Here is a 22065-nt window from a genome sequence, read left to right on the forward strand (position 1 = left end):
GTACTTAGGTTTAGCATGCATCTAATCGAAGTCTCGGGAGAGCTGGTGACGGTTTGCTGCATGGTTTGAGTTGAGGAATGGTTTTATGACCTGAAATCTGGAGGAATTTGAATCCCAAAGCTGCCTTACGATTTCCCATGAGGAATGATTTCAGCTCAAATCAGAATTTCAATCACAGTTAAAAATTTGTGGAAACTTTGAACAAATTGGATTTTTGTTCAGACTTCAGATGAAAGCATTTCAAATAGCCTGTTGATAGAGTGGATCTGAGATTATGTAATACGAGTATAAATGATACTAGAATACAAAAGGAGGACTTATGTTGGAACACAAAGGAAGGATTTATAAAGAATCTTCATACAGCTTTTTTGTCATTGTGATCATGTCTGTCAAGTTTTAAAAAGGACAAGCACTTTGTATAATCTTCCCCCTGCAGCTCTCAATTCTCATTGTAAGAGGCACATATTCAAACTGAAGCTGTCCATACATGTGATTCATGTGAAAATTAACAGGATTTGGTCAAAAATGTCAACCTTGGGGGCTTTAAACCAATGCATCAATTCTAAATCAAAACTTAGAGGAAAGCATGATTGTTGGTAAACAATATGAAGTTCATTTATGTCATAAGGTATATGGATTACATTTATATATCTTTCAACCAAAAAGAACCAAGTGAATCAAAAGGATGTGGATGGTAACTACAGTTTGTTTGCTTTGGTGCAACTCAAAGTATGAATATTGTTGTTTGGTGCACTCTCACAATACCTTATTAAGTCCTATAAAGATATTTAGGCCATGCCCATGAAGAAATATTGTATCCCTTGTAGTTTCTGACATGAAAAAAGATGGCAATATCTAGAAGCTGCTGTGTGACAATGTGATAAAAAGTTTTTGTATGCGACTGAACACTAACACTGATTCTATTAACCGATTTCTTTGGTTAAAGTGTGTTCCTGACACCACTGTAAGCCAATTGAACTGTTGTTTTTTCACAATTATTTCTTTTATGATAGCCTGTTTAAGTTTCTCACCCATCATTCCAGTTCTGTGAGACCTTCATTTACTAAGATATTTTAGATTAAATATGAGAGCTCCCCAATCCTCCATAGACAACAATGTTGCTGAGACTAAAAAGAACTAAAAATATTAAAGATAGTCAATGTGAATTCAATGGTTCAACTATCATTATACTCCATCCAAAAACATTTGGGCCCACTAAAAAAAAAACAAAAAAAAAACTGTAAAACGACTTTGTTTACCTATACCTCCTCTTCTTTGTTAAGTCAGGCTAGGCACATTTAGGGCAATACAATAAGTTGCCATTAGAGTCAGAGCAGAGCATTAGAGTCAGCAGAGCATCGTATCACCCATAGTAAACCCACACCTGAACCTGACATTTCAGAAGAGAAGACACAGACCAAAAACATAACTTTTCACTGTTTTTTTGCCACACAAAAAAAATGTTCTTGGATCTCTTTATGTATACAGTTAAACCACTGTAGTCACATGGAATGTTTTGACAACTGAATGTTTTGACAATGATGGTTCCTTTTCTGAACATCTTGGAGTTGGGACTTTTGCAGTCTATGGAGGGTCAGAGAGCTCTCGGATTCAATTAAAAAAAAATCTTAATTTGTGTTTTGAAGATTAACAAAGGTGTCAGGAGTTGGAAAGACGTTAGGGTGAGTAATTCATCATTTTCATTTTTGAGTGAACTAACCCAACTTTGAGATTAAAAAAGAGGCAGGCAATAAGATGAAGTATCAGCAAGAAGAATGAGTAAATTGTGTATGTATGCCTGTAAATCAGTATATGTGCAATAAGCATTGTCATAAGAAAGTCGAATATCAAAAGGTCAGTTTTACATTATGTTTCAGTAAGGTAAGTTGTAGCATTCTGTCAGTATATGCAACTCCAAGAAATATTGGAATTATTGTGTTGCATATATTATTATAAAATTATTTCCCCAACAAACGAAGATAAAAAACAGGGCACTGACATAGACCAGTATGGTTTATTTTCTCATTATATCTCCTCCTCTTACAAAAGTTGGTGAAATAATCCTTGGACATGGCTAAAAAAAATTTATGTTTCCTGTCACAGATTACATTTCCTTCCAGTTAGTGTAATGCTAGTTCTCTAATATGATGTTATACTCTACTTTGTGTCCTTAAATGCTTGCTTTTTGGGTAAACCATTTATAAAAACTATTTTTGTTTTATTTTAGCTTGTTTACTGTACACCTTGTAATGCACCTTTTAGACACTGTTCTATTTTTGTGTAAGAAATGACAAGGCATCTTCCCCAATGTTAGGCCAATGAAGAGGGCTGGATTGTTTTTCCCCTGGTAAGCATGGCTCAAGGCATGACACTCAAAGCACTGTACATATTTTTTTGGGGGGGATTCTCCTCATCCATCAGCAGTGTGCAGCATCCACCTGGATGACATGACAGCAACCATATTGCGCCAGACCGCACACCACACACCAGCTGATTAGAGGAGAGGGGACAGGTTAGGAGGCCATGATGGACAGAGGCCAGTGGGCAAATTTAGCCAGGATGCCAGGCTTAAACCCTTGGTCTAGTCAGGACCTTGGTTTAATGTCTCATCCGATGACACTCACTGAGCAGTATAGAGTCCCCGTCTATATACTGGGGCGTTAGAAGCCACACAGACTGTAGGTTGAGCACCTCCCTGCTGGCCTCACTAACAATACTTTCGGCAGCAACTTAGCTTTCTCATGTTATCTCCCATCCAGGTACTGACTGGGCACAGCTCTGCTTAGCTTCAGATTGACGCATTGCACTGTTTTTATGATGATCATGTGGTCAGTAAGTGTTTTGCTGTTGTTTTCACTACAAAGTAATTTGATCAAATGTGTTTGCAATTAACCCTGGTAGTGGTCGAAAGCAGACAAGCTCGTAACTTTCAAATTTGTATTGATGAAAACACTGCTTGGTAACAGGCCTGATATAAATCAGCCTTAATTTAAAGAGAAGAACTATCCTTTTCTGCTTCAACAAACCATAACTACAGACCAGATTCAGAGAAACGTTAGACAAGTAGTTGTTAATTACAGAAACTTCACTTTTTGGGTTAAAAAAGGCAGCTAACTCTCTTTAATTCTCACATGGTCACCCACCGAAGCTAAGCAGGGCTGCGCCTGGTCAGAACCTGGATTGGAGACCACATGGGAAAGTTAGGTTGCTGCCAAAAGTGAAGTCAATGAGACCAGCAGGGAGCGCTCAACCTGCGGTCTTTGCGGGTCCTAACGCCCCAGTATAGTGAAGGGTTCTATACTGCTTAGTGAGCATCGTCTTTCGGATGAGATGTTAAACCGAGGTCTTGACTCTCTGTGGCAGTTAAAAATCCTAGGATGTCCTTTGAAAAATAGAAGGGGGTTAACCTCAGCATTCTGGCAAAATTTGGCCACTGGCCTCTGTCCACCATGGCCTCCTAACAATCCCCATATCGAAACTGTCTTCATCACTCTCTCTCCTCTCCACCAATCAGCTAATGTGTGGTGTGCGGTCTGGTGTAATTTGGCTGCATGCGCATCATCCAAGTTGATGCTACACACTGCATGAGATGAGTGTCTAGAATTAATTATCTAATTATTATTATTAATAAATACATATTTGCATTTGGTGGTTCATAATGCTAAAACACATAAGAGAACAATTATAACAAAATAGCCGAGTCTCTTTTGTTATATTGGTTTCACCAAATCTAATACTTCTTATATAGGGTCAAAAACATGCTTAGTGTTTAAGGTTATAGGTTTGAACTTTGACTTGGTGGACTTGATAGGTAGTAACATGATAGGTAGTTTCAAACCAAATTAGCATATACTATGGACAAACCCCACTGTTTGATCAAACAAAACCTTGCTGTCCTTGCAAGCTGTCCTTGGCTACAAGAAGGTGTAATGCACACCAGATCTATTCAGCAAAAAGCCTGGCAACCCAAGACTACACAAAGCAAGCCAATCAGTGCAATATTCTGACTAAGAATGTTTTTCAGTCACATTACACTGAAACACATCTTTTAAAGTTTTTTCAATATTCCTGACTGGAAACAAAAAAATGTTATATAATAAATTCTGTACTGTCATAAGACACACTGCATGCGATTTGCATTAGAACTCAGCGAATGTGTTAGAGATTGAACGTGGTAGCACTCACAGCTGTCCATTTCAGAAAGGAAGAAAAGTACTTCAAAGCTCCCAGTAATGACATGTTTGAGAGGTAGAGTGTGAGCTGAATTATTGTTCGTTCCCCTTTAAATCTCACTCTCTGTGGTTTCTTATGGGCAGCGTATTAGGGAAAAATCTAAGGCAGTGCAGCTCGCCCCCTAGTGAAATTGAGAGGAACTACAAAAGCTTGCTGGAGAAAATCTCTGATTCACTGTTATTTGAGCCCAAGAGAGAGAAGGGGTCAGGCACTTTACAGCTGTGCAGGGGCTCCACTATTATGGTTTCTCTCCTAGTTCAAAACACATTCTATAGATACTATGTTTAAAACAAATAATAATTTAACAATATGAAACAAATATAATATGTGATAACTAAATGAATAAATATAAAAAAAGGACATTTACGGTGGCGTGTTGTAGCTGATTAAATGTAATCTAGACTTTGTAATCAGATTCTAAAAATACATTTCTTCTGTATATTTAACTGTTCTGATAAAATAAATGTTGTAGGGACTAAAAGATTGCAAATAATATTTATTATGAGAGTAAATTGATTAATTTTCCTAATTTTTGGTCAACAGTATAATTTCATTTTTTAAAAATCATTTATTTAATTATAGTTTAGCTTTAAATATTCACAATAAAGAATCGTCATGTAAATTTCATGCAGATGAAGTTTCAATTCATAATTCTAAGATAAATCATATAGAATAAAATTTTATATGCATACACACATGCACACAAACAAAAAAAAGAGTGTGTTTTGTGTGTTAATGGATTCAAGGCGTCATTCTCGCTCATATCTTATCACAGTGGCCTCTAAAGAACCAAATGGTTGAAGTGTGGTTCTGTTATCTCGCCACTGCCTCTTTTGCCCCCTCGTCACATAGATATCATATCTCAGCCTGTATCTTTCTCTCTTTCTCTCTGTCGCACTCACATACACACGTACACTCTCTCTTCTTCTCAGCTCTTTCTCACACACACACAAACACACACACACACACGCACACAGAGTCTGTCTCCTTGCTTTTCTGACAGCTCCGATTCTCCCTGCCTCCAAGGTGTAAAGTCGAACTCTTAGCGATGGCAGCAAGGGTTAAAAGGTTATCGCTGTCACCTTTGACTTGACCCCACAGGGGCCACCCAAACTGTTGCCATGGCCACCAGCCTTTATCAGAACAGAAGAAAAGTACAGCGGAGAACAGAAATGCAAGACAAGGCATCTGCAAAGAGCAGATCTGAGTTGCTGGGTTAATAAAGCGGCAACAGACAAATCCTGGATCAGTATCTAGCAGTAAACAAGGTCAAAATATTAATGGAGGAAAAGGTCATCGTTTTGAATCACCTTGTTCTAACAATAGGCATAGCTGTCGACTAGCAGTTTATGAATACACTGAAGTGCCACCACACCTGTCTGGCATACAGGTGTGCGCTCAATGAGGCTGCTGGTTTTTGGACTATTTTGGCTTTCTGTTTTTCAAAGACTATTGCAATCTTAGTTTTCACTGCAGGACAGTGACCTGTTATTTTCAGAGTTTGTTTAAAGTTATTCCTAATCGGGTCATATGGACTTTACAATATTAACGACTTTGTAAGATCTTTGAATTTCCATTTAAGCTTCCGTGGTAATTACTACCACCATTTTACATGTGTGTACATACACCAAGTCAACACAGAGATCTCCAGAATCTCATCCTTATCTCAACCCACACCAGATTACGACATTTTAAAATCACAAGTTGCAATTATCTTATTGACACACTCACTACATACGGGTATAAACAAGAGATCTAATCCTTGTTTAAGCAGTTGTTATCTTAAGTAAATCAATTTCTGCTCAAGATTTGAAGTGGATTGGTGATACTGAGGCCTACAGATGAGTGGAAGTTAAGAGTTGTTTATTTAACAGATTTATGTGACTTGTGGCAGCGTGAGAATTAAATTGGGGGAGCTCAAAATGGCTGACATGCAACATTATACCCACACACTCAATTATAAAACACACACAGCGGTTCAAACCAACCTTTTAAAAATGTAATACATCCTAAGTATTTTTATCAAATTTTACATGGTCAGAAATCTTAACTGTTGAGTTAAATATTAGCCCAGCTGTTTCTCAAAATGGCTGCCTCTTGATCATGCCTTAGCCTTGACTCTGACTGTGTCACGTGAAAGACTGACGAAAATTTCCTTTTCCTCATCCTCTTGGTTCCATCTGCTCTCTCCATTCACAATAACGAAGCAAGCGATGAGAGAAATCTCATTTAGCAGACGTCACCCTGAGGCAAGGCAGAGAGGACATTAGCTACTGGGAAATAGTTCCCAAAGCGTGTGAATATTTGCAGTCGGAAAGGGAGGGAAAAAGAGACTCCACACCCAAAGTGGTTGCTAGCCACTTTTTTTAAGCTCTTTTCTCAGTTGCACTCAGTTGTCAGTCATCACTTGTCAAATTAGAATCAGTTTTGAGTGTTCGAGTGTTATCTTTCTTTCTGCCGAGTGTCAGCTGAGCATTAGCATAGAAACAAATCAATCCCAAACTGTGCAATTGAAAAAACAAAAGACTAAATGAGCGGGAGAGCAATATGGAAGTATTTGCTTCAAAGGTAATGGAATGGAATAACTAAGATATGGAAGAGTTAAATTCTGGTCAACATTTTTGGAAAAAATACTGCTGTATGATGATTGTATGCGTTGCATTATTTAGTTTTCCATCAATGTGAATTTTATAGTGTTTACAAACCCACACACATACACACAGTGCAAACAAAGACATGGAACATTGCCTTAGTCATGTGACTGAATAACTTATCAAGATAATTGGCTGCTTAATATCTCAGTTACTTTTTCTGAAACTCATGTCATAAAAAGACATGCATCTTCCATGATAATAATTGAATAATTGCATTGTTATTGCTTAACAACAACGTTGCATTATTTATATGTATTTTCACTGTTAGTTTGTATTAATGCAAGCAGTTAACTCATTTTAACAGATGAGATATTATTGTAAAGAGTAAAAAATACATTTAAAACAACATGATAAATTACATATTATATATAAATAAGGTTTATTCTACTAACTATTGATTTCTGATTTTTCTTAAGCTAAGACACTTGTATTGTGGTATTAAAAAATGAAAATTTATATAAAATGGCACCATTCTTTAAAAATTATTTTATTCAAACAATTAGCTGAATGGCTAAATTCTTAAACTAAAATTCTTAAACTAAAATTTGGAAGAAATGTCATCAGTATGATTAAAAAAGGTTTTGATATTTTCAATTTACCATGACAATGTGCTGCATAGGTGTGTGCACTCAAAATGGTATTATGCACATATGGATGTTTTTCTTTTCTTTCACAAGCATGCTGCTCATCCGTAAGCTGAAGATGTGAGTGTGAAGTGCGAGGGTTAACAGGTATCTCTCGTCTCCCACTCATAAACTGCAAGCTTGGTGCTACTGATGTAGCCAGAGGCGTGTTGCTGATTACATTACTACTGTTTTCCAAATGTCTGCTGTTGTAGCACAACCAGACCCTTGCCATTAATAATCTAAACAGACACCACACACACTCAGACCGACCAAATATATGCTATTTTTAGAGGGGGGAGAGAACAACAGGCAAAACTATATACTGTAAATCATTCTGGTCTCATTTTATTTTTTTTTAATCTATTGCATGTAAAAAATCTTAATTATAAGCACAATGGTTATTTATTTTATTATTGAAAACAACTTTGGTTACAGTAATAAAAATGATATTTATTATTGCATTTAATATTTTAAATGAAATATAAAAGATCAACAAATACATTGATATAAATAATTTAACATATATAGATGCCCTCATTTTAAATATTACATTAAATTAAGAAATATATGAGCAAATAATTTCTTAATATTTTTGTTTGGCTCATCATGGTTACATTTATTTAGCTTATGGATATTACATAAAATAATCTTTTACGGTTTATGTCTACTCTTAAATAACAGCAGGGATTTGTGTGGATCAATTTTTCCTTCGGCCTGCAGCACAATGTGAGGGTGAGGCTTTTCCCCTTTGTCCTGAGCAGAATGACGAAGTGAGTGTGGAGCTGACGAAGGGTCAGGGAGAGTTCGGCTGGAGAGCTGTATGGACTGAGCATGCGTCAGGACGGGTGCGCTTGTGTTGCTGGGACAGGTTTGAATGATGATGTGAGGAGTGCTCTCGTGTTCTCCTCTCTCTGTGTGCTCAAGCTCTCTGGCTCAATGCCAGGAGCGGGAAGGCTTTTATCCGAAATGGGAGACATCCCTGCCTTCCTGATTCCCGCTCGCGCTGTCAGTGTAAGAACAACGCACAAGCTCATTTTGTTTGAGTCCAGGATCAACTTCGGAAATTCAGTAGGGGGTTTATATACTCATCTCAAATGCATTTATCTTTATTTGTTGACCCTGAGTGTCCTAATAAAAAATAAAGCGCTTTCTATTATTATTTTTATAATTATTATTGATCATCTGGTTTTTAAATAATGCCAAAGGCCCATGTCAAACTGCTATTCCTATTGTCTTATGTTTTTGGTTCGGTTTTAATGAACATAGATGTCGATATTTGAAGATATTTCATGTCTATTCACATGTATGTCAAGTTGCATGCATATTTAAAATAATACAATTATTTTAAAATATTTTAATATATTTAAAATATTTTAAATTAATATTAGATTTTCTTTTTTGCTCATCATAGCTACAATATATATATGACTGGAAACAAAGAACTGTAATATTAATGTAATAAACTGTGGTATCTGAATTTTAGTCTTTAGAGTCATTTGATCTTGTCCCTATGATAATAATCTGTAATGCAATGTGCATTTATAATCTAATCTTAATAATCTAATACTGCTGTTGTTAAACTTTTGCTAAACCTTTCTTTTGAACTGCATATTGAAGATATTCTAAAATTATTTTTTTCCTATATTTCTCATATAAGACAAATCATATTAGAGCATCAGGTACTCCAATATATTATAGGAAACCAGTCCAACAAGTATTGATGGGGAAATAATAAGTCAAACAGTTTGCCATGAGGCAATAAACTTTTAAAGGTTGTTGCACATTGCACATTAAACAGCAGCAGCTTTGATGTTGCACCACATCCAGGACAACTCATAATTCAAGACACCAGTTCAATGCAATTAACCTAATTCTCAAACACTGCAAGAATGAACAACGACTTTTGCTTACCAGCAAAAAAGAAACAACAAACTTTTTTACAGCTCTCTTCATGAAGCATAGACTTTCAACCAACAGAAAGACATTTTGCTAAAAGATCCACAGTTTTTACAAAAAGGGTCGATCTTATGGACATAAACAGCTAACAAGGGTTTTTTAACAGTTAACCAAATGAACTTTTTACTTGATTTTTTTTTTATCAAAACTACCAGAATGTTGTCCAATAGGCATACATAAACATGCTTACCAAAATTCAAGATAAACATATTTTACAAAAGCTTATAATCGCTTTAAATGCACTGTAAAAATAACAAACATCGAACACTGACAGCGAACAAAACTTTAAGTTTTAACTAAATTATAAAAGTAATATGGGACTTAAATGTCATTAAAATAAAAGTCTGGGACAGTGGATCTTCAGTCAAGGCAAATTATTAGCCTACCTATGATTTTTTTCATATAGATCATAGGAAGTTTGCACAATATTTCCTGTTGCACATTTTTCTTCTGGATAAAGTCTTACTTCTTTTAGTTTAGCTGACATAAAAAAAATACTATAATTTTTATGGTCAATACCAATATATTGTAAAATAGGAAATATCATGTATTGTCATCATGGCAATGACAAAAGAAATTATTTATTAGAAAATAGTTTTTAAAAATTGTGTTAAACTCTTCTTTGTGTTAGACAGTACTTAATTAAAGAATACATTTTTTACAGGGGCCAATACATTTGTACATATAACTCAAAGACTGCAACTACAACAAAACTAGCTATTAGTCTGTGGGTAAAACGTATTTGTGTGGAATTGTTTTTAAGGCTAAAAGGCTCCTTCAGAGGCTGCAGAGTGTGTGTGGTGATGATGATACCGATGTCTGATTAGATTAGGCCCCAGCACTGTACTGGCTCCACAAGTCATCTGCCAGATGGTGAGGAATCGAGGGCAAAGCGAAAGATTCAACCCAGACCTCTTACAGCGGCGCATCTGAAGCCATCCACACACACTCTGACAACCTGTCAGAGCTCCACAGCACAGAGAATAAAGGCCAAAATCAAAGAGAACGCAAGAAGACCAAGAAAAACACACACACGCTCTCACATATATTCCAACCCCAAGCCTGTGATGTAAAGTTTATTAAATCAGTATTAATGTTCCACTTTTATGAGCTGGGCAGGACACTGGCTGTAAATCTGAGTCCATTTACTACCTGCAGCCGCACACAGAGAGATGAAATGACTGCGATTATATTCGCTATAATAGCTCAGCTAATGTTTGCAGCTTTAGCAAGAAAAATATTATTAGAGCTTGCAGTCAAACAGTGAAGAAAAAACATTAAAACAAGCACTTTTGACAAATTCTGTTTCTTCTGCTTCTGTAATTCATAGACTGTCACACCGTTAGGGAATCAGAAATGCCTCAATTTGACATACGCTAATGTTCAACTTGCAGTAACATCCACAATCATTTATGAGATAATCATATTAATCTCTTTATGAATATTCATACATATTTTTATGAATGACAGAAATCTCATCAATTGCTGCTCGGTGACCAAGTTCCACAGTTAGCAGAAAGCATGTCCACTGCCCACTTAGTTCATAAATCATCCCGATGATTTTGACTTCTGAATTATGATCTATTACATCTAATTCCACTGTTTTCTCCCCCTTTTTCTATGTCAGACCACCAGTCGAGCACAGAGAAAGAGCGAAAGAAGAACGACCTCTAATGAAAGATTACACTCAAAAAAATGAATTTTGGCTTTTGTTGGTCCAAAGAATATAACTATGTTTAAATTAAACAATTTGCTTATGTTTGTGTACTAAAAATAAAAGTGTTATGTTGGAAAAAATTAGAAAAAGTAAGTTTTCACATTTAAACAGCTTGCTTAATTAACATGAATGAAAGGGAGTTGTGTTGCTTCTGCAGTACTGCATTTTGGTCAATAGGTGGAGTAATATCTGCACATGCGCAGTTTCAAAACAACACAGGAAGTAAGAAGATTCAAACCACAACGATCACTCTCAGCTCATTTAGATCGGCGCCATAATATGGGAATCAAAAGATGAAGATTACAGTACAAATTGAGAACGTGCACAGAAAGCTTTCCTTAATGTGGACGCAGGTGAGATTTTTTTACTTTGTATGTATTCATACTGAGGCTGTGACAACATTTGAATCACTAATGAACTTCCTTGTAATACTATGTTGTGTTTGTGTGTAGTATTGTTATGAAATTGTCATGTTTCCTGTGTCTTTTTCACATTAAAGGCAGATTAATTTCTAGTTTTTTTGCATTCCTGTGAAATTTTATACTTGGTATATATTAACCCCAAAATAAAGTTGCAAACGTTGGTAGTAAGAAATAGTCTAATTTTAAATGAGTGTCAAGCAGTTTGTCAAGTTTTAATGCCAGTTTTGATAACTTACATAATATTAATTAAAAGGTGGTGTTGGCACAAGCATATGTGACCCTTAAATAGGATGACATCTAGCATGATGACATATTTAATGTAAGCTTATTTGTTTGGTCATCTAACACATTTAAACTTTTAAGTTTAGTAGTTTGCAGTTTTTTTTTCATTTTTATTATTATAAATATATTATTCTAAATGCTATATATTTATATTATTATATTTTATTATTACAAATCTTTGCTCACTCGCATCTTTTTTCTCCCTCAGGTTTACAGCTCAGCCTCTGTCCCATATCTGGTTGAGGAGACTGTGGATAATCCAGGTACTATGCCTTTAGATGCCTAGACACGCATTAAAATGATGTACAGTAAAAATTACTAGTAATTTTAACTACTAATTATTTAGTAAATTACTAATTGTCATTTCATGTCGTTTAGAACATCACCAGTGCAAAAAAAGGTGTGAATGCATTCTCAAAGCCCTTGTGAGGGAGTACACGGTAAGCCATTTACTTTTTTACTTTTTTTTTACATTTTGCATTTTCCTCTTAAACTATTTCCTCCTTTCACCTTTGATCTGTTGGTAAACTTTTTATTTTTTTACTTGACATTTTTAGGATGCTGGACATGATGAAGCACAAACCTTAATGTGTAACACCCCCTTATGAATCTACATTAACATTTACATTAACATTTATCAGACTCTTTTGTCTAAAGTGACTTACAATTGAGGAGACATTCAGCAAATCAACAAGAAGAGGCAATACACCCAAGATGTGCTAATTATACAAAAAAATTGTTAAGAATGCTTCTACATGTGGTTTGTCAAGCTCACTCACCTGTGTGAAGCAGACTTCATGCACAATGTTTTTTTGTGTGTGTGTTTGTTTTTTTAAATATAGGGAGTGGTTGTAAGAAAGTGTCTGGTGCAAATGTGCAGAAATGGTGCCCAGAGAGATGAATGTGTGTAGCTATTGCATGTTCTGTGATGGTTGGTCTAATTTATGGTGTAATGCTGATTGTGTTACATTGCTTTAAAGTGGTAATCTTTCTTTGAACAACTGAAGTGTTATCTGCTTTTTCAGTGTAAAGAAGGTACAGCATAGTTTACATAAGAAGACTTAATTTTTCTAAGTATATTTTTGTAACTCATTTAATGGCAGAATATTATTTTTAAATGTTTTTTGTAATATATGAAAAGTAATTTGAAAAGTGTATTTTATGATGTTTTTGTAAGCTTATTTTTGTAAATCATTTATTGTTTTTAATTTACTTCATACTTGTATTAATATTAATTTATTGGTATATTGTACATACAGTATTTAACTTATTGTAATAAGTGAAGATACAGATAAAGACAATATTTGGATTTTGATAATCATTTTATTGCTGGAAAATTTGTAAAACTGTAAAAATGCTATTGAATAAACTCAATGAAACAGAAACTGTTTTTTTATTTGGTTAAACATAACAATATCAATTTTAGAATAATTGAACTTAAATAACTACATTGATTAAAGCTAAATTATGAATGTTACATTGATTGAACTAAACAACATTACATTACCTTTATGTAACTAACTTAAGTTCACTAAAATAAATATTCTTTCTTAAAGGTAACTTAACTCGGTTACGTGGAACGAGTGGACAAAAAAAAGTTAATTAACGCCAACATGTCATTTTTTTGAGTGTAGACGAGAGCCACTCTGAATCTATCAAGGGACATCAAGTTTTAACCGAATGATGAATAACATCCTTTAAAGATGGTTGAAAAAAAAAAGAAAAATTCAACGCCGATGTAAAACTGTCCAAGTTTAATTACGTTTTCTGGCAGGATGAAAGCTCTGGACAAAGGCGAGAGACAGCGTCAAATGGTTTTTCAAAGTGAACAAGTAACCTTAAAAAAGCTGTAAAAATGAAGCAAGATGAGTATTGAAAAAGCATATATTATAATTTGATGAAGTTCAATTACAAATAATATTAATAGCAAGTATGTGACTATTTTTATGGTTTGCAATACAAATTCAGTTTGCAATACATGTGTACACTGTAACCTAAATATTGTCACTAATTATGTTATTTCTACTTTGAAAATGAAGCATCCTTTTCATCTCGTTTCACATTTAAATAACTAAAGGAACCCTATTATGAATTTAAAAAAATAAATAGCTCATACACCTCATTCAAGTGAATGAAAACATACTACAGAGTTTTAAATCTGAAAGTGTGTTGTGATAAAAGTTGTTTCTCAACATAAATACTTTAAATTAATAAAAAATAAAATTAATTAAATTCATTAATTTGTAAAAGAGATCTCTGGCTATTTAATGCTGATGTCAATATGAAACATTAGCAGAGTATTTCCCAACCAGTAAACATTGTAACGGATTACAATGATGCTATGCTGAGTACTATGATGGAAATCCATTTTTGTCATTTTTTTATTTTTATTTTTCCACCAAAAGGTAAGACTGTGAGGAATGAAACTTTATTGTTAATTTTCACAACATTAACAGCAGTTTATCTCCAACTTTGTGCCGTGCTCCTGTCATTTTACTACCGACTGCTACAGCAACCTAAATGTGTGCAACGCAGGAAATGCAGGCTGTTGTTGTTAAAGAGAAATTAATCAGCAACTCTCGACATTCTTCAGACTCGGGCTCAAATTGATAAAGAAAAATTGAATCCATGTTTTCTGTTGATGCACTGCATAAAATCTTTAACACTCTAAAAGAGTAATCCAGTAAGGCACGCAGCAGACCAATCCCAACAGACTGGGTCATTGGTCCAATTAAACCAAAAAAAAAACACCCAAAAAAAGGGGTTTGGTAAAAAATTTTTTTTTCTTTGCATGCATTTTAACTTGTGTTTAGGAACTCCCAAATCATAAATAATGGACTTTTCATAATCTTTAATAGGGGTACTTTAATGTTAGGTTTGGCTCTATGACTTTATTCTGATATGGTTTTATTTTGATTATAAACTAAGTATTACACTATTGATGTTATTAAAGTGACCTCAGAAAATCTCTATTATTGCAGGGTTCTTAAGAATATTTCTATACATATGATCAATTATTGCATAGTTGGCTTGAACAGAGGAAGATTAAATCGATGAGTATCTCATGTTTCAGACAAAAAGTTTCAAAAGTACTTTCAAAAGAAGCCAAAGCATCAATTTCCAAGTTTCATTTGACTTGAAATATAATACTGAAAATACAAGCGGGAATAAGGGACTTGTGGTCATAGGAACTAGGCAAAAGAATTGTCTCACAATAATTAGATTTTCCAAATACATTTGTACGCCAATATGAACTTTGAAGTAATATTCATTAGCAGTCAACCTGGAATCCAACAATGTGAACAACTGAAGGGGATAGAATGCCATGAGCTGTGTTTTTGTTGTGTTATGTGCTTTATGATAAAGGAGATGGCATATAGATGTTAATTTATCCAACTGAAAAAGCAAAACATGGGCTGTGAGACAAATGCTAATCTAAAAGTTTTACAGTGCTATGCATCACCGAAGCTGAAAAATACTCATAACTTTGTAGACAAGGATGCAAATCCCATAAACATTTGTTTTGTATGATTGTGCCCAGCAATACTTTAAAATTCTGTGCAAGTAATTTACATTGCATGTTCAACCAATTAACATCCACTTGCTAGTGTAAAAACACACAAAGGAGTCCCTCATGTAAAAACACACAAAGTAGTGACAAAGTTATGAAAATTTATTAAATGGTGTAACTAAAAGTTCTGAACCAAAGCACCATCTGAATGCAAGGTGCAAGTCTTATAATTACATATACTATGACAACCTGATTCCTAGTTTTGCAGACATTTGGAAGTTCTTTGATATAAATTAACATGCAAAAGTTAACTATAATAATAATAGTTAACTAAAATGTTTACTTCAAGTAAATATTTGAGGTCTAAGTGGTTAAGTTGCCTAAAACAAGTTTGTAATTCCATGACTCTGACAACACAGAAACATGTTTGTAACAGTGAATTACTGTAACTGGCTTTATCTGTAGTAATCCAACTACCTCATCCACCCACAAAGGTGACATTACATCATTCGTGTAATTATGACAACACTTAAATGTCACACAAAAGTGATATTGAATGTGCAGACATACAAAGACAGGAAGGGAACTCATGGCATCCGTTATCGCCTGTATAGGAATAGTCCTTTCACTTTCATGAAAGAGTCTAAAAAATCATTGGCAAGGTTTCATCTTTTGTTAACGTAAGTGGGTTCAATGAATGGCACAGCCACCTGTTAAGTGTGTAGTGTTTCTGTGCTTATTTTTGTGGGTCATTGTCAATATCTGCTCACATGCGTTTACACAAACACACTACTGACAGCACACAGAGTAGTACGCACACAAACAACAGTCAAAGTCAAAAGATGTTTGAACACACCCAGTCAATCTTTGACTTCTAAAAAGTAGCCACCCTTTGTCCACATTCCTGGTTTACAAACTGTTAGATACCTTCATGAGAAACACATTCAGATTATTTCTGAACTGATATGACAGTTTTGGCTGTTTTTATCTTTTGGACCAAGTAACCAAAAACAAAACAAAACACTACAACAGTACAAACTGCATGTGCACTAAATGCAACATAATGCACAGTATGCAGCATACTTGAGACATTCCTTGGCTGTTTATACATGTTGCAACATCCTATTTATAAGGTATGTTTACATGAACTAATTCATGAATTAATAGAATACAATTCACAAAAGCTTGATTTATGTGAGACTTAATCCTTGTAATCCAGTGGTAGTGCACATAAATGTATTCATGCCATATGCAATGTACTGGAGAGACTGTCATCACATTTGTATTTTCAAACTCCCTATGCATGTTAACATACAATACACAGCCTGTTTTTAGTATGAAAAAATAATTGATTGAATAACCTGGTCATTATGCATACTCAGGTAGTAAGATGACCTCATTATTTAGGCACAAAAATGCTGCTGAATCTAGATCTGGCCAACTGCAGCATGCCCAAAGACTTGCACTAAGATGGGTGCATCGCTTTATCTACCTCTCTTCTTAGCCTGATGCACCCATCTCTCTGGAACTGGGTAAATCTGGACTCATCAAACCACATGAACTTCTCCTGAAGGTCAAGAGTCCAATCTTTTAGCTCCCTAGCAAATTGAAGCCCCTTTTCAATTTGAGCGATTATGTGATTGTCTATCTCAATCATTCAAGCTTTTTTTCCTACCACATTTCTTCCTCAAAAATAATAGATCCCCATGCTTCCAGTTACTATCATAAATTTAACATTTCTTAACCCTAATTTTGCTTTGTTGTATGCCTATAAACCCTTCTGAAGTAGATAAACATGTTTTTCATCACCAAGGGTTGTGTTTTGCGACCTGGTTGTGAATCAGTTAGGGTTGAAATACCTTGATAACAGCTGAAAAATAACCATCCATGCAGTAAATATACAGTGGAAGGCTCCTACCTATTTGCTTAGTTAAATCTAGCTAGTGAATGATTTTTTTAATAAATCGTCAGTGTACTAATTTATTAATTTATTCAATCTCACATGCCCATTCATAAGATGTGTGTATACGAAAGAGGTATTTTGAACCTGATTGAGAAAATAGTCAGAATTGTTTCATCAGCTCATCCGCCTGAAAACTGACCCCTTCCCTATGCTTTCATTTACATTCTGATTGAGTTTAGCTAAATCAATGGCAATGTTTAAAACTAATTCAATCCAATTGAGCCATAAATTTGACATATGCAAATCATTTGGTTGCAGGTTCAGATGATTTAGTCACTTTATTGTAAAGAAAATTGAATGAGGATGAAATTTGAGTTCATAATAAATTTGTAATAATATATTATTATATTATAATAAAATATTATAATATATCAGGGCTGTAAATTGATGAAAAACTGTCACTGTGTTAATTGCATTGATGGTTTTTGATTAAACTACATCGCAAATGTAAAATATATATTTTTAACTATAAATGTGTTGTTAAACTAAAGATATGTAGGACTAGTCTAAGGAAACAGATCCTTTAGTTTTATTATCTATTATTTTTAACTTGCCTTGAGTCTATGAGTGCAGATGCCATCTATGAGAGTCCAGTTGTCATCTATTGGGTTGATATACATATATTTAGCTTTTTTTTCATTGCTGTATCCTCAGATCAATATTTCACCTCAATGGTGACTAGAACAGTCCTAACAATGTTGATTGGTCTACAGTCTGTGGGTATCCATTTATTGATGGAATCAGCTAGTTTTGCAGTTGTTGTTTTTTGGACGTGTCCCAAAAAAAAAAAAAAAAAAATATATATATATATATATATATATATATATATATATATATATATGTGTGCGTGTGTGTGTGTTTGGCCCAATTGTTTGTGATTTTTTCCAAACTGGAAGCTTTTAATAATGAAACGTAATAACGAAAGTTGTGAGCCATCATAATAGTGTTCAATCACACAATGATAATTAAATTTAGTGTACTAACATACATAATTTAAAAGAAATAAAAATTCATTCATTCATTCATTTTCATCTGCAACCCTGTTTGGGAAACTCGTTTCGGCCGTTTGTATCCGAGATCTTGTCCTTTCGGTCATGACCATAGGTGAGAGTAGGAACGTAGATTGACCAGTAAATCAAGAGCTTTGCCTTTCGGCTCAGCTCCTACTTCATCAAAACAGACCGATACATCGACAGCATTACTGCTGCCACAGCACCAATCCGCCTGTCAATCTCACATTATTTCGTTCCCTCACTCGTGAACAAAACCCCAAGAAACTTGAACTCCACCTGGGGTAAGGACTTCCTCCAACCTGGAGATGGCAAACTACTTTTTTCCTTTGGAGCACCATGGACTCGGAGCTGGAGGTGTTAATTCCCATCTCAGCTGCGTCACACTCAGCAGCAAACCACCCCAGTACATGCTGAAGGTCCATGTTCGTTAAAACCAACAAAACAACTTCGTTTGCCACCCTCCAGCCTGCATTTTTATTTTTATAATTATACAAAAATATATTTTTAAAGGTAAATTAAATCATTTGATGAGGTTTAATCACAATGTCTTGCTGTCATACACACCATTTCATTGTGTCCATATCAGATACACAAACATATAATAATATGTTATATTATAATATGTTATATATATAATAATATGTTATATTGGAGGCTGCAGAGATTTTAACTGTGCCCTCTCAGTGGAGGTGAAAATATCATTAGATTGACGTTTGGGTGACGCACAGATAAAAGTCACAAGAGCGACATTTTCCTCATGAGACTGCCCTGTCTTATTATGTATGGCCTTCCTATGCTCCTTCTCTCACGATCCCACTGTCTTTGAGCAGCCATTTATACATTTCAAATGATCTTTAACCTCCAGTCTGCGAGCGCAGGACTTGCGGCACTCTGTCATTTTCTCCCTCCGTTTACATTTCTTCATCTTCTGCAATCCATCTCTCTCCGTCTCTGCAATTCATCTCTCTCATTCTTTCTCCCACAAGCATTTATATCCACAGGATGCTTTTATCAATGGCCAACAATGATCTTCACAACTTGTGTACATAATTGATACGTTTAAGTTCATCAATCTCAGCATAAAGGAAACGTCAGACTCCTGGAAAGCTCTCTCCAGAATCTTCCATGCTCTCGGTGATTACCTAAAGCATATCACAACTGACTGATGCAGCAACATTCATTCAGGTGTTCAGCAGCTGCTTTTCCTAATAACAATGTGTTCAATTTTAAGGAGAGTTTACTGTACTGTGAACAAAATGTTTTTGCAAACTACATAATTGAGCATCAGTCCAGAATGACCATCTTTAGAAAGCTGCAAAAATAGTGTTACATGGTTACAATGTCTACTGCAGTGTACTGTCCCAATTACTGTAGCGTATTCAACACATTATAGCGACATTATAGAGAGCAAAACGATAAATGTTACAGAGTTTAAAACAATAATGGAGATGGCAATAGCCTAAACTTGATAAAACTAGCTAAACAATGTTTTGAGTAGATTCTGTTGTACAATAACTCATCCTTTAACATAAGAAATATACAAACTAATTAGAATGAATTTTCCGAAAAAAAAAAAAAATTCCGAAAATCTCCACGATGCAGCTCTAAAAAAACAATTCAGTCACAACAAACAAAAATGGCATTACTCAGGCATGTGCATTAAAGGAATAACAAATTTACAATGCAAATAAATTTTCAAAACCATTTCAAGAAGAGAGCAAAGCAAATATAACACCACAGCAGAAAAGTAAAATATGGGATAGTTTCTTTACATTCTAGACTATGTAAAGCGCATGTTTTTGACCTCAGATGCCATGCCTATAGACAATGCCTGCTATTTAAATTATATCACAAATTTTTAAATAATTCATAAGTTGCCCGTTGATTTTGTATGTTACTTTTCTCAGGTCAGCCTGGAAACAAAGCCAAATGGAAGGTTTACTCATAAATTTAATATTTAGAGTTTATTAACTAGATGCTTAGCATTCAATTCAAGTTTACGCTATGAATCATTTAAAATATGTACATGAATTTTAAACCTGAAATCTACCACTACCTGTCTTGTCACCTAAGTTTTAGGAACAACACACAATAACTTGACTTTTAGTTGATCATTTGGTATCAGAAGTGGCTTATAAGAAAGGCAAAGGCCTCTAGATTACGCTTGTTTTACCAAAATAACATATGATCATGCCTTGATTTTAAATTATTTAATTAGGACAGTAATGTCTGACTTTGCCTGGACAAAAGTTGTCACTTAATAGAAATAATGTACAGTATCGAATATAAAGTCATGGTGCTGTGGGAAAAGAATTAATATTGTGTTTGACTCACATAAGCTTGGAGGACTGCAGCCATACATCTCTGCAATGACTTAAATCACTTATTAATGAAATCATCTGAAAAAAAAAAAAGAAAGTTTTCTTGCAGGACTCTTAGAGTTCATCAAGATTCTTTGGATTAGTCTTCAATGCCTCCTCCATCTTACCCCACACATGCTCAATAATGTTTATGTCTGGTGACTGGGCTGGTCAATCCAGGAGCACCTTGACCTTCTTTGCTTTCAGGAACTTTGATGTGAAGGCTGAAGTATGAGAAGAAGCACCATCCTGCTGAATTTTCCCTCTCCTGTGGTTTGTAATGTTATGGGGCAGCACAAATATCTTAATACTTCAGGCTGTTGATGTTGCCATATACTCAGCAGATCTCTCACACACCCCCATACTGAATGTAACCCCCAACTATGATTTTTCCTTCAACAAACTTGACTCATGATACTCTTGGGTCCATGTGGGTTCCAATAGGTTTTCTGCAGTATTTGTAATGATTGGGATGCAGTTCATCAGATGATCGGATTAGGGTGTACTCACACAATGTACAGTTGCCTTTCACCGGTCGTTAGCACGCTTGTACCCCGCCCCCCCCGTCTAATCAGACGGCCCCCACTCACATCGCATTCGGGCCTAAGCATGCTTACATCATCGATGATGCGCTGTTCAGTAAGAAGCACTATCGCTCAGCACAGTGGAGATTTATTTATATCGTTATATCGGTTTAGTCATTTGGGATGCAGTGACACACAGTCAAATATATTGCAGAACAGATCAGCCACTTTTGATGCTCATAAACAATCATAAAGTCTCGTGCTGCAGGAATAATAAGGTTTGCTGAAGGTGCAGCTGTCATACAGTGATGGTTTTGCGTCTTTTTATAAACTAGGACAGTTTGCGTTTATTGAACGGTAAGAATGATTAATAAATCCATATTAAACAGTTCCTAAAAAGTCATGTCTTATCTTCAGTTTTAGGCTCAGTCGCGCTTTGCACTCACGTTACAATCATACCGTACCTGAGCCCAAGTGAACCGTGCTCTGGTACACCTCTTCCAACCGGGCCAGGGCCGGCGAAGTGGACCTTGCCTGAGCCAGATTCAGAGCACTCACAACTCTCAAACGATCCAGGAAAAAGGCCTGGGCACGGTTCAGATAGCATAGTGTGAATACGCCCTCATTATTTGTTGCTCTTACAACTGGGATTGACGACAAGACTTTTGTCAGGTAGCGTACATACCAGTTATAGATGTTACATGTTGAAGACCCTAAACAAACTCAATTTGGGTGTCAGATAGCCTCTCAAGTGTTAGAAATGAAAACGCTTAAATTACTTAATAAAATACATAATATACAGAT

General features: G+C 35.1%; 3 long non-coding RNA genes across 21 annotated transcripts in view; 2 read left to right on the forward strand and 1 right to left on the reverse strand.

Annotated features, from left to right (window-relative positions):
- LOC147845618 (uncharacterized) overlaps positions 1-22065 on the forward strand; it is a 349241-nt gene that overhangs the window by 256532 nt on the left and 70644 nt on the right. The window lies entirely within an intron of this gene.
- LOC147845619 (uncharacterized) overlaps positions 1-22065 on the reverse strand; it is a 388114-nt gene that overhangs the window by 152153 nt on the left and 213896 nt on the right. The window lies entirely within an intron of this gene.
- LOC147832622 (uncharacterized) lies at positions 11421-13524 on the forward strand. Its single transcript, XR_015517098.2, has 4 exons — positions 11421-11539; positions 12099-12153; positions 12269-12330; positions 12448-13524. It is a non-coding gene; the product is annotated as an uncharacterized LOC147832622 (long non-coding RNA).

Source organism: Danio rerio, chromosome 3, assembly GCF_052040795.2.
Source record: "Danio rerio strain M-AB ecotype USA chromosome 3, GRCz13ab, whole genome shotgun sequence".
Classification (NCBI taxonomy): domain Eukaryota; kingdom Metazoa; phylum Chordata; class Actinopteri; order Cypriniformes; family Danionidae; genus Danio; species Danio rerio.